Here is an 8,736-nt window from a genome sequence, read left to right as displayed (position 1 = left end):
AAGAAACCGTTCCCAGACAAAATGTCTTCTACAACGGATGTCAAAGTGCCTAGCTTAGTGCCCAGCATAGAGTAAGGCTCAATAAATACTTATAAACAAAGTGTGATAAGAAACAAAGTAGAATAGTAGTTACCAGGGGCTGAGGGGAGGGGGACATGGGGAGTTACTTCAGTTTCACTTGGGGATTAAAAACATTTCTGGAGATGGATAGTGGTGATTTATATAGCACAGCAATGTAAATGTACTTAAGGCCACTCAAGTGTATGCTTAAAAATGGTTAAAAGGTAAGTTTTATGTTATATATATTTTTTTACCACCACAATAAAAAATGTAAAAAAAAAAACACAACAAAACAAAAATAAAGTACAAGGCCTGCCCAGCAGCATGACTGAAATCTAGAACATCTAGGAATGTAGCTTGGGGCCATAAGCAAAGAACTTTTGATATTCAGCTGAGTAGTGTGAACTTGAATCTGCCCTGATGTTCCCCCAGGACACTAGTGAATGCTATGGCTTTGACTGATATTTTATAAAGATATAATTGGTATTTTATAAGGATCACGGTGGGAGTGGAGTAAATTGCTAGAAAGAAGTTGAGGCTGAAGAAAGGAATGCCAATTAGACTCCTGCTATAATACTTAAAGTGTGTGGTCCCTAGCCCAGAAGCATTGGCCTTACCTGGGAGCAAATTCTAGGACTGCGCCAGTCTGCAGAATCAGAATCGTCATGGTAACAAGTTCTCTAGGCCACATCTATGCACACTAATCTTTGAGAAGCACTAAGTTAAAAGACCCAAGGAGTTCAGCTGGTAAAGGGTGAAGGCATGGAGCAGGACAGTGGTAGTAGAGGTAGAGCCTTAATAACCACCATTTTTGGAGCTTACTACATACATGCTAGGGCCTGTGTATGTCACAAATTATCATTTAATCCTCACTACAGTCCTGTTTGATAGGTGCTGTTACTCCCATTTCCCACATGAGAATACTGAGACTCAAAGTTTAAGTAGCTTGTCTAAAGTTACACAGCTAGTACCTGCCAGCACTGGGATTCAAATAAAACAGTCTGTACGCATTTGCTTCATCATCTCCCCTGTAGTACTTTTCAAACCTCAGGGAAATGAGCTTTGCCTATGTTGCTACACTACCCACTTTCTTTTTCTGTTATTAAACTCCAAGATGATTACTCTGAAAGCTCTATATTTTGGAGACACAATGCATATGGAAGACAGCATATGAATAAATGTGAAATTTATGAATCCAGTCCATGACCACCATGCTCTCTGAACATCACCTAAGTTACATAAGATTTGCAACAGGCGTCATATCCACTCTTGCCCAGGAAAGCTTTCTAGCCACCCTCTCAGATGCAGTCTTCTACATCCTGTCTCCCAACCTTTGCCTGTGTTGTACACAAAGTTCCTAAGTAATCTGCTTCCTCTTCCATGGTCAAACTGAGTGTCCCTTCTACAACCCTGTCTTCCAGAATCCCAAGGCCATGTAGGAATTCTGCTGATCAGCAGCAGAAAGGCGATTTGAAGTTTGTTCCTTTCCCTTCCTTATTTATCAACAGAACTGAACATTCCCCTATCTTGGTTGAAACAACATAAGTTCTGCACAATTAAATTTCCATATTCATTGCATAATAATCCTCTGGAAGGAGCAGAAAGTCGGGTCTTCTTATGTATCAGGATATTAGCAGAGAAAATCCCAGTTATATGAGAAAACTCCTCAAGCATCAGCATCACCAGTATATCATACAAATGAAGGTTGCCAAGTCAACTTTCATAATATCTCTTCCTTATCTGCCCTTATTTGGGTCCATCTGACCAGCAACCCCAGCCTGCCCATGGATCGCATCTCTGCACTGTGGCTGACACCTGCCTGCTCCTGCCAATCCTCAACACTAGGCCTCAAGCTCAGGCCCTTTCACCTCAATTCCTGCAACCATCTCCTCCTCCATGGTCTCCACACTTGCCCCCCTGTAGTCCATCCTCATCTAGCAGCCAACACGATATGATGCACTCAGTTGGTCCTGTCCTTCCTTCTAAAGCCCTCCTCTGGGTCCCCTACTATTCCAGGATAATGGAGAGGCCCTGCTAGAAGCACTCTGCAGCAAGTAACATATGTGATTCTCACAATATCTCTATGAGGTATGCTGTGATGCTGTCATCTTCACGTTATAGATGAGAAAATTGAGACACAGAAAAGTAGCCCAAGATCACCAGCTAGTAAGATTTGAATACAGAGTCTGGTATCAGGGTTAAAAACTACATTAGACTGCCAGAAACATACCTATGCCACTGTTTCTAAGAAGTCTTCCTGGATTTCCCCTAAGTCTTTCCTTTGAAGACCCTTATTCCCAACCTTGCCCTTTATGTGCATTTATCTTATTCTTCCACTATAATATATGCTTCTTCAGGTCAGGGAAGTCTCATGCAACTTTCTACACCCTAAAGCATCTCAAACTGTTCACCATACACACAAAGCACTGAGTATTTATTCAATCCAATTAAATTTGCATAAGTACACAAGATGATATAGAGAATTTGGTACAAATTATTTGACGGTAACAGCTCTCCCTTCTCTTCACAAAGTTTGCAGTGACAGAATATGGTCCTATATGCTCAGATGACAAAAGAGAGAAAATGAGAATTTAGAATACCAAAATTAAAGAGATGTGGTCCCTAGGAGTCCTGGGATTTTACAGAAGAAATGCATCCAGAGAAATCCAGCTATTTAATTTCCAAAGTGAATTCTGTGTGGGGCTTACCACCCTCATCATGTCTAAAGCCATTTCAAAGGGTGAGAGTATGGATAATGGCCTATGGAAGCATTTACAAGATAAATGAATTCCAAGTTTGTTGCACCTAATAGTTAAAGTGTTGTTTCATGCTATCTATAACTGTCCAGGGCTACCTCCACCCCCAAGAGGCAAAGGGAAGTTCAGCATCAGTTTGATTTTGAGGGAGCTCAGAAAATTTCACCCCAAAATACAACTCCTTGGTATAAAGAATATTTTGAATTGCAGGCCCCTCAAGATCAACAAAGCAGTGGAGGGGGCTTTCCCTCTCTCTCCATAAACCAGACTGACCTAATTAAAAGATCAAAGTGGGCAACCGACTTCCCTTCCTTTCCTTGTTATCTAAATATATTGCAGGAAAGAAGATCAAGAATGCAACCAGACCTAGCCTGAATCATTTAAAGCATAGTATCTGCCTCTAAGGTTAATTTATAAGTCAATCTGTTTCCCCATCCATTCATCCTTCTTAGCAACCCCTTAGCTACCTATACTCTTCATTTTCTTCCCTCCCCTCTAAAAAGTGTGTATAAAAATATCTGAACTTCATTGGGATATTGGGTAATCACTACGTGACTCTCCCCATGCTCATGGTATTGGTAAACAAACATTTCTCTTATTAATCTGCCTTAATTGTGAGTTGATCTTTCAGCAAGCTTTCAGTGGGAAAGGGGAATTTCCCCTCACTCCAACAGTTTGGTGTTGCTGGCAGGATCTCAAAGCTGCTCTGCTCTCCTGAAAGCCACAATGAGGAAAATCAGAACTCTGACCAGCCAGGAACATGGTAAGATACCATACTTAACAGCCAGACTCCTGGTTTCCCTCTCTGTGGGGTCTGGTTGAGCATATGGTAAAAGATCATTGTCCTTTCCAAATTTAAGATGAATGAGAGAAAAGTTTTTGTGAGTGACTAGTTTTGTGAGCAACTCCGGTATTGGTATATTTTTTGGTACTTTGTGGCATGAATATTCACATCATTTGATTCCCTTTCCTCTCAGAAATAGCCTTTTATCTTATCTATTTCTGAGAGTGAATTTTTGGGAATCTTGGAAACTGCCTTCTCTGTGCCCTCTCCAGGCTAAACCTGGAAAATTACCACCTGGGTTTTCTATGAAGAGGCATTGGATTGAGTCACTTTGGGAATAAATATACCATTGAGATTAATGGGCAAAAGATGAATCCTTTAAGTTAAAAGGCTGTTAAGTTTTCTTCAAAATAAATGTTAGATATCTCTTCTTATTTGAAACAATTGTCTTATTTGTGTTAATAGAGAAATTATATTTAAAAAGACACATAATGTTGTGGCTAGCCTTAAAAATTCTCTTGACAAAATTGAAGAGTGCATATCTAATCTAAAACAAAGATAAAAAAAATCCTTTGAACAATGCCCCTGTGGGAATAATGGCACAGGCCAATTTGCCTTGTGGCCTAATGGTTAAAGTTCTGTACTTTCACCTCAACAGCCTGGGTTTGATTCCCAGTACACGGGAATGAGCCTGCTCTGGTTTGGTATTTGTATAACTTTTGCCATTCATTGATTCTCTCCCCTTCTGAACACAGCTTTTGCTTTCCTATATTCTGTAGAGACATACGGGGCTTTTAGGTATGAATGGTCAGCTGAAAAGCTGGAACCCTAGAAAATATGACTGGACAAAATTGTGGGTTACATCTTATTTATGACTTGTGAAACTTTTCTTTCTTTGAGTTGCTTTTGTGGCTTTTCTAGATCTTATAAAAACTGTTCTCTACCTCTTTAAAGACAACTTTGGCTTCTTTGATTAAGTTGTAGCCTTGGTTAAGGCTTATTGGTTTCACTTAAAAGGATACTTTAAAAGTTCAAAAGCAAAATGTCAGCTGTTTGTCCTGGCTAAAGTTTGCTTCATTCATCTTCACTCCTTTCTACTCCTTCCTCTTTGTGGATCACAGAGTTTTGATCAATAAAAGGTGACCAACAGTTCAAACTATATTTAAGTAAGGCAAATACTGAGCTATAACCAATCCAGCTATTTCTACTTTCTGTATGTCACTTTTTCTTTTCTGTCCTTAAATCTTCTCATCATTAGAGTCTCTCTGAACCTGTTCTAGCTCAGCTGCCCAATTTGTGAATTGCTCTTTGTTCAATTAAACTCTGTTAAACTTAATTTTTATCAAAAGTGGGTTCCAAGATAGAGCTCCCGGAGACCCCAGGAGTACAGAGAGCCCAAGTGAGGTACATGCTGGACCTGTTGCCCTTTGTTCTCTCATTGCAACTGAGGCTTATGGGTAAGTTATCTCTCAGATTCCAAAGTGCCACAGATTTATGTTTTGAGCTTTCTGAGTTTGAGCAAATTTTTTATCCTAACTGGGTTCAGAAGTTGCAATAGAAACTAAACTAGGTCTGGGATCAGATTGGATCTGATAATTAATTAGCTTAGATTCCAGTTAGAGGCCTCAAATGTCTGACCAGGTCAGACAGAAACTAACTGTAAATAGTAATACTACAGGGGGGGCAAACCCCAGCCTTCAGGAATTGTCAGAGATTTCTGTGTTCTATCCTTCTGTTCTTTTTTCTTGTGCTCTTGGGTAAGGAAAAATCATTGACTAAGTTGATCGTGGAGATCTGACAGCCAAAGTCAAGATTTAAAGTAAAAACAAGATCCTTAATTTATGAAGAACTGAGTACTCTACTTTCTAGCTATGTCTACATATACATGTATAAATATTAGGCCCTAGAAGCAACAAACACCAAAATGGCAAAATATTACTAAAGGAACAATTTTTCCTAGCTAGTAATTGCTTAAAACAATAAAATAGGTAATTAAAAGATTGATAGTATGAATAAAATAAAATAGCAATATTTAAGAGATGGCAAATAAAAATTCTTAAAAGGGCTATTAGAACTGCCTCTGTCTGTATGTCTATATGTCTATGTGTCTATATATGTCATTTGTATGTGGCATTTTACTACCAAATTATATAAAAAGAGCTCTAATTAGCTTAAAAATAGTAAGTGCTTGAACCAAATATTTTATCAAGAAGATAGAAACTAACTCAAATGCTTTTTAATTCCTGTGACTTTAAGAATACAGTAATTCACCTCTGCTCAACTTTCTTTTCGATTCTGTTGCACCCTGATTCACAATTTCTCTCTACATTCACCTTCAGAGGGAGACAGTTAACAGGGACCTGAATACCTCAGAGATACTGTGAATCTCCTTCAATATTCTCTCACTCTCTAAACTAATTTAGACTCTATAACCTTTACCCAGAGATCCACTCTTATTCGGTAGTTGCTCAGTATGTTGATGATATTTTACTCTGTAAATAGGGTGCTCTCTGTGCTCTCTTAGACTCATTATTTTAAAGACTCTAGTTGAATGAGACCATAAAGCCTCTAAGTCTGGACTACAGGGGTACAGACAACTGTCACTTACTTAGGACATGAAATATCTCAGGGCACTCAAGCTTATCCCAAAATGCATTGAGTCAATTTTGTTATAGTCCTCAGTAGAGCTTGCACATTGGCTGCCACTATTTACACAGACTCCAAATATGCCTTTGGAGTCTGCCACGCAGTTAACGCAATTTGGAAATCTCTTTTCTTAATTTCTGCTGACACACCTATTGCCAATGGACCTATAATATCAGATAGATTGTATATTGGTCCAAACAGGGTTCCTGTGACCCCTTTTAACTTTTTGACTTGCACTTATCTCTCATCACATGGGAGATACGTGCGAACGGGAGATAATTAAGAAACATATATATATATATGATTGGTATTTCCCTGGGATCTAAAATATCTCTGACAAAATTATTTCCTAGTACATTACCTGTAAATCTCACCAAATCTCTTGGAGGAAACTGGCCCCAAACGCTCAGGCTATCCCTTTTTGGCACTCCAAATTGATTTTATACATTTACCTCCAGCATTAGGCTTTTCTCATTGTTTGGTTCTTGTTTACATGATTTATGGGTAGTCTGAATACTACCCAACTAGGTGTGCTTATGCTACAACAGTGGTAAAGAAATTAGTAACTGAGATTATTCCTCACTTGAGTCAGATCAAGGGACTCATTTTAAACCACTTGCTTACACAGGCTCTGGGGTAATCATTAAAATTTCATACCTCATATCATCCCCAATCCTCAGGGCAAGTGGAATGCATAAATCAAGAAATAAAAAGGACTTTGAGAAAAGTCTGTCAATACACTGAACTTAAATGGCCAGAGACATTACCTTTGGCTCTTACAAAAATCCAGAATGCTCCAATTAGGAGACATTGTATAACCCCCTTTTGAAATAGTGTTCTGTCACCCCATGCCTACTGACACCTGTAAACCTTCTATTCTTGGACTGACTGAACACTATGGGGATTTAAGTGAACAAATCGATACCATGACTAGCTACATACAGATGCTAACTAAAATGCTTGGAACATATCATCAACAGGTGAAAGGAGCATGGCCTCTGCCAACTGACAGGCCTTGTCATCCTGTTTGACCAAGAGATCGTGTGTACATCAAAGTTTTAGAAGAAGACATGTGCCATCACCTCACTGGGAAGACCCTTATAAAGTACTGTTAACTACCTATGCTGCCATAAGAATAAAAGAAAAATCCTCCTGGATTCACACAAGCCATGCCAAACTACACTGAGATAATTGGAGGATGACCCCTATGGGTGACATGAAAGTAAGGATTTCCAGGGTCAGTTCCCAGGCCCCTGCAGCAGACATCTTCACGAAAGCTTTTTCTGAAGATGTTAGATACAGAAACCTCACTTTTCATCAATAAATTTCTTTTGTTTTTTAACACCCCCCCCAAATGGTCTTTTTTAAACACTTCTTCTTTTATACCTCCCTCTTTGAGGACTGCGTGTTAGAAGCTGAGTGGAGATAGCTTCAACATATCCCATTCTCCCTTTAATCTTCCACTATGAGTCTTTCAAACTATGCTTACTCTTACTATCCCTTACTGTGTTTCCAGCAGATCAGGCACAGACTGGTATCCCTTTGTGCCGGTCTTTCAAACCCTGGCCACACTGACTAATCAATCTAATTGGTGGTTATGCCAACATCTAGACCATGCAAAGGAACCTGAACTCATTCTTAGGTCTGCCAATGTCAGTGCCTGGTAGAACCAGTCCAGAAGATGTATGTATGACAAGATGTAGCATCTACAACCAGAGAAGGAACATCATACTGCTTCTTCTGTTGGTGAGTCAACCAGACACAGAAAACCCTCTGTGGAAGTTCAAAAACTATTTTTTGGTCAGGTAACATCACTGAAAAGGAATTGTTCTCCCTGCATTGAAAACAGGGATAATGGTGGATCTTTTCTGGGTGACATACTAGGACAATATCGTGATCAGACTCTAAGGTTGGATTCCACGGATGGCATTCTTCTCATTTTCCCTCTCCCCTCTAAAAAGCGTGCATAAAAATATCTGAACTTCATTAGGATATTGAGTAATCACTATGTGGTTCTCCCCATGCTCATGGTATTGGTAAATAAAAATTTGTCTTATAAATCTGCCTTAATTATGAGTTGATCTTTCGGCGAACTTTTGGGGGAAAGGGCAAGTTTCCCTTCACCCCTACAATTAATTTCCTTTAAAAGAATAAGACATCCCTGTAGGACTTCACTTCCTAAAAAGGAAAATTGATCTGAAATCTCTGCTGCTCAAGTGTGCACATTATCTTTGCTAGCCACAATAGCTAGGCGACAAAACCTAGCAAATAAGCCCATAGATATCCAGCTGGAAAACAAGATTTTTAAGATTTTAAGTAGAATTCAATCATCCTGTAGGACTTAATGTTTTTCATTATTTCCAAAGTATGTTCTAATATTAAACAGAGAAATCAATCTGTATAGGAAACACTAACCCCTGAGATGGGGAAAAGGAGCTCTAATGAAAGATTCATAGGGAAAGTACTCCTGCTTTTCTTCTCCATGTCCTG

The sequence above is a fragment of the Propithecus coquereli genome, unplaced genomic scaffold (genome assembly GCF_000956105.1).
Source record: "Propithecus coquereli isolate 6110/MARCELLA unplaced genomic scaffold, Pcoq_1.0 Scaffold583, whole genome shotgun sequence".
NCBI lineage: Eukaryota > Metazoa > Chordata > Mammalia > Primates > Indriidae > Propithecus > Propithecus coquereli.
This window is presented reverse-complemented; position numbering follows the sequence as displayed.